We start from the raw sequence: 5,946 nt of genomic DNA on the forward strand, positions 1-5,946 counted from the left end.
GCGGAAGCATTAATACATTATATTAAGTTTTAATGCACTACATTAATTAAGCAACTGTTAATGGTTCGATTGAAATCATCTATCTTTAAATATACTCTATTAATTGTAAAGGCTATATATGGGGTATTAATACCAAAAATGGCCTTTGGTGGCCGAGCTATCTGCAGGCCGGAATCAGCCCCGTCAGTGCTCGCCACGATTGGTGCCAAGCGTGCATGACGCTTCCGTATATTGACTGTATTCGTAGAAGAGTCTGCTGTACAGCTGCCGTATTTGCTTTTTTGATATTCTGCGTGGGCTCACGTACACCAGCAGGCACTGGAGTGCAGCACAGCTCCACGTCGCCGTCAAGCGTGCATCACTCCAGTTTCATGTACGCGGCACGGGAGTTGACTCTGTCAACATGTGCCATGCCTTTTGAGTTGTTGACGACCACACCCTCTGCATCTCCATCCTCTCGTACAACTGCAGAGGTCGTATCTTGAGGAGCCATGTCGTTTGAGTCACTAACGACCACTTTCTCACCATTGCGGTATGAGGCAACATTGGCTTCCACCAATCAGAACTGGTCTTCGGCGCTGCTGATGTCCATGGGTTCAGAAGAAATCACCTCGGTGGAGCGCCCGCGAGCTTCATGGATGGAAAGCAACCACAAGACTGGACAACATCAATTCCGCCACCCAAAAAATCACCGGCATCTAGCCTAGGAATCAACCTGGAGCACACACACGATTCTCAGTCAACCAGATCCAAACCTACATCTGGAGACGAAGGACTCGAGGACAAATCATTGTGAAATCAAGGAGTAGAATATCCAAGTCAAAACAGATTTCAGTTTGGAAGAAGTAAGAGCAAGAGAAATTACGTGGGGCAAACTGCTTTCTCACCCTGAATCTGCTTCTTCAAAGAAGAACTCGAGTCCATCCATGGTGAATCGTCGCTCCGCACAGCTACCAGGAGGGAAAGGGGATGAAATCGCCTGACGACGAGGGGAAGAAAAAGCACCGCTTCTGGGGTTAGGCTAGCGTGCAGCGCCAGACGGGCCCGGAATAAATATCGCACCACCCCGGAGCCAGCTACATGTGCTAATTTTAAAATCAGCCCATCAGGCTCATGACGTGCTTGTGTTTCCCTTACGCACCCGCGGCCCATGTACGAAGCTAGCACACCACTGCATGGCACGTATGTATTTCAACTTAACTGCTAACGTTATGCACGAGAAAAAAGACAAGCACACATCGCGACGCCATACTGCATGGCCCAAGATAGCGGCCTGCAGGTAGCTCGGCCACCAAAACGCCACTCTCGTATTAATACGTTATATATAGTTTTAGTGTACCGCATTAATTAAGTTATATATGGAAAATCTTAGTGCATTACTCCACTCTGTTTTGCGAGGAAAAAAGAGGCTTCCGGCAGGCTTTATATATCTGAGCTGTATCTTCAGACCTTCTGCACTCTCTTTCTATCACCAGCAGTACCTTCTGAAGAGAGCTAGGTAGGCGTGCTTGCTATGGAGAACGGCAACGCCTTCCCTTCCGGCGTCGGCAGGGACACTTTGCCCCAGGATTTCCCTGCCGGGATGAGGGTCCTCGTGGTGGAGGACGACCCGAACGACCTCGAGCACTTGACGCAAATCCTCGAGAGGTGCGGCTACAAAGGTAACTAGGCGGCCATCTTAGATCTGATCGCCTTAGTTTTGCATGTCTCCTCTACCTGTTCTTGTGAGATCTGGATCATCACCTTGTACGTACGTGTTTGTGCCATGTAGTGACGGCGAAAGCGTCACCAAGGGAAGCGCTGAAAGAGGTGGAGGAGAATGGAGAGGGCTTCCACTTCGACATCATCATGACCGTCGTGCACGGTGGCGAAGAAGGAGATAGATTCGATGGCTTCGACCTCCTCGAGCGCGTTCGGGATCGTTACCCAGTCATCAGTGAGTATTCGCACACATATGCACGCATGGTTACTGTGAGGTTAGTAACGGTACATACTGATGTGCAATCCTGCATGTGTTTGTGTAGTTTTCTCCGCCGACTATTCCAAGAAGATGGTGATGAGGACAATCAATGAAGGCGCCTGCGACTTCATGCCAAAGCCGATGTGCTACCAGGAGGTGCGCAATATTTGGTTCCATGTCATGCAGAGGGGGTCAGAAGTCGACGACCCTGACTAGGGGGAAGAAGGTGCGTCACATATGTTTCTAACGGATGGTCAACCATCTTTACTATCTCCATCATGTTTGGCTGTTTGTTGTGGCTGCATCGTACGTGATCCGTTTCTACTCTGTTAAATAGTTTCTGGGTTCTTGCTGAAGATTTCACTCGTATTACGCAAGCATTTGCATGTATATACTACTCCCTTCATCCCAAAATAAGTGATTGAACTTTGTATTAGGCTCAATTAATTTTGAGACGGAGGGAGTAGATAGGTAAGTTTCCGAGTGCGAGTTTTAATTAACGAGCGAGGCGTTCGCGTGGCGGCGAGCAGGCCCGTGTCGATGGGCGTGCTGCCTCGGCGTCGGCATCGGCCTGCACCGGCAGGGCTTGGGCGTGGCCGTGCCCGGCGTCCGCGTCGGCGTGAGCTGTCTGCTGGCGTCCGTCATCCTTGCTGTGCACATGCTTCTATCTGCTGGCCAAACGTATGTCTAGCAAGACTATGTGCCTCAAAATTGACACTCTCTCTTCAAAAATGAAAGAGCAGTGCTGAAAGCCTGAAACTGGCTCGAGGTAGCTTTTAATCTCCTTAGGCCTTGTACAATGGGAGGTGCTTAGAGGAGGTGCTTAGAGAAATAAACCAGGTTTTTCCTTAAGCACCGGTGCTTATTTGTACAGGGTAAACGCTTAACTAAGCGTCTCTCCTGTAGAAATAGGCATTGGTGTTTCAGAAAAACTCGGTTTATTTTTGTAAGCACCTCACTAAGCACCTCCCATTGTACAAAGCCTTATAAGGCTTGCCTATGTGCTGAAAGTACTAATATGCGAGTGTGGGACTGGGCAGCGGCGTGCGTTTTTGCGCTGAGCTGGAATGTGCCGAGCCTAGCTTGGCCCATTCACTTGTCAGGCCTGGCGAAGCTCTTGCCAAGTCCAAAACCTCTCTCACCCTGTCAGGCCTTAGTTTGGATGGTCACTAGAAAAGCAATTCTATTATGTACGGGGATACTCTTTGCATGGATCCATTGTCCATGTCTTTTTGAATTTCATGCTATTTGTTGACTGTTTTCAAATTTTGTCTTTGTTTCAAAGCTTTACACTGGGTATGATTAATATATTTTATTAAAGGAATGATTTCAATCGAGCCTGGCCTAATTAATATAGGACATTACACTAGCCTCGATCGATTTAGTATAATGAAGATACTATTAACAATCGGGCAGCTGATTGACGCTTGCGTTGACCGTCTCGACAGCTCGCCACATGCCGCAGTGGGCCTTATGTGAAGTGCCCCCCTGCCTTATCCATATCTATTCATCTTCCCCTACTCATCCCCCTCCTTCACACCTTCTACCTCGCGCTATACTCCATCATCACCTACCAAATCTTGCTTGCCCTGATCACCTCCTCCATCTCTAGGCTATCATACCACCACCGTCCGCTAATCCACGTGGCACGTGCTACTTCAAGGGCAGTGTCGTGTTGCTGCAATCTAGGACCGTCGCGCCGCAAGGGGCTGCCCATTGCTGCAACCCACTAAACCACTGATTGCTGACTGGAGGCGGGCGACACATTCCAATTGCTTGTTTTACAACAAAATTGAGATGACCAATGCAGTAATGTATTGAATGAGTTTATTTCGGGGAGTGGGACTATTTTTTCTATTCAAGTCTTTGGCTAAAAGTGAAGTATCATTCACGACCCCACGAACAACTTTTCTAGTTTTTGTCCTCTTCAAGCTCTTAACATGTATTTTTCTAGGCGTTTACCAAATCCAAGGTTCACATTGAGTGTTGGACAATCATACTATGAAATGCGGCAAGAGCTAAGTACTTTGTTTTAAAACCAAAGAATAGACTATAAGACAAAGTCCTCCAAAGTTGAATATCCAATTATGAGCCTAGGCTCATTTGCACCTGGTGAACAATAAATTAAAAAAAATACTAGGAAAATTTAAAAAAATCCAATGTTTTGCATGGAAGATATTGGAATGAGTGAGGTGCCTGCCAAATTTCCATGCATTTGGACACCCGAGTAGCTCTCAGCAAAAAAAAAATCAGATTTGAACAGTGCACAAGCAGTAAACTTTTTCACAGACCCGAAATTTGTCCTTGTTGCTGAGAGCTACTCAGGCATCCAAATGTTCTAAAATATGGCACGTACATCACGCACCCAGGCATCTTTCTCTACAAAAAAACGGAATTTTTTGAATTAATTTAGTATTTTAAATGATTTTTTGTTCACTCACGGGCTCATCTGAGTCTGGGAGCCAAAATACCTCATTCCACTAAAATCCACTTCCTAGCCATTCCCCTTGTATGGGTTTCTCTAAGCCCCGGTACATCTGAAGATTTATCTTCCCATACTATGCGCCACTTTGGGCTATTCATACTCAGAGAAAATATCGAGTTTCAATACTTAAGAACCGCTATTCATTTTTTCCGGAACTGCTGAGAAATCCACTTTGAAGCATTTTCTGTACTGTCGCTTTCGACCACAATACTTCTCGTCGGCAATTTTGAGTTGTCATGATTTATTTGTCTGTCGGGCAAAATATATGTCCGGTAATTTCGGCTCGTTTTCAACTGAAACTTCCGAGCTGTTCTTTTCTGTAGATTCTTATTCTAAGAACTACTCCCTCACTATGGTACTACCAAGCAATTGGTTTTACATGGTACTTTCTGAGTCGTTCTGCCTTTGCCGAAAATGTGTTATCTTTTTCAGTTGAAACCTCTTCTTATTCATTCATTGGTACTTCTGAGTGGTTTACTTTATTTGGTCCCTGAACATTGTTGTGGCCATTCAAATTTATTTGAATTGTCTTGGTTATTCCATAAACCACTACCAGTCCTTCCAAGCATGGTTACTTATTTTTTGCAGCAACATCTATATTTTGGAACTTATCCATAAATAGCCTATCATACCCATCCATGGTTGCAACCATTCCTTTCCACCCTTAGTCATTTCACTCACTCAGTCCACCTCTTCAAGCCACTCCACTCCATCACACTTAAGAACAAAAGTTCTGGGTGGTTCCATGTTCACTTCTTCGATTCGTCCAAGGCCAAGAACTCCCCTTTCTTGCATACCTACATCTCTAGTTCATCTCTTTCATGAAATTCCTATTCTTGTGAGAGTGACCCCTTTGATTCTTGAGAGAATTTTTGATTGAAGATCATTCTAGGAGTTCTTATCAAGTGACTTTTCTTTGCTTGTTACTCTTGGCTGGTGAGCGCATCCTAGATGGTTAGGGGTCACTTGAGATCCTATCATGTTCTATAACTAGATGCTTGTTAAGTACTTATACTTGTGTTGTCCTTGTTGTCATGTGCTAAAAACTTCCTACCCTAAAATGAGGATATAATTATTTTATAGCACTATTCACCCTTTGTAGTCCTTAGACCTTAATCCAAACACTGCCCGTGTTAGCTGCAAGTGGTGCAAGAGTTGGCAGCCTTCACAAATGCTAGAGTGAGTTCAAAATTGACAATGCTAAGCCGTGACCGGGGATTTTTCATCCCTCTAGCACACGAAAGATGTCGGTGTGCAAGAAGCACCATCTTGATGTCGTGTTCATGGCTTGTTATAGTCATCACCCTATGAATAAGACATCCGAGCCCTTCTTTCAGATGATGGTGCCTGCTTCTAAGATCAGGGGGCTTCATGGCACCATCTCTTTTGGACTGAAGACCCTCAAGAACGTGGTCAACCTCTTTCATTCTTTTGGGTAAGGCAGAGGATGGCATGGTGGACAATCACATTGTCGTCGCTATCTTGGAGCACACCGTCATTT

The 5,946-nt window shown here is 45.5% G+C and overlaps 1 pseudogene; it reads left to right on the forward strand.

Moving 5' to 3' along the window:
- The first annotated feature begins 1,513 nt into the window (after positions 1 to 1,513).
- LOC119325084 lies at positions 1,514 to 3,943 on the forward strand (annotated as a pseudogene).
- Positions 3,944 to 5,946: the final 2,003 nt, after the last annotated feature.

This window comes from Triticum dicoccoides, chromosome 6B, assembly GCF_002162155.2.
Source record: "Triticum dicoccoides isolate Atlit2015 ecotype Zavitan chromosome 6B, WEW_v2.0, whole genome shotgun sequence".
NCBI lineage: Eukaryota > Viridiplantae > Streptophyta > Magnoliopsida > Poales > Poaceae > Triticum > Triticum dicoccoides.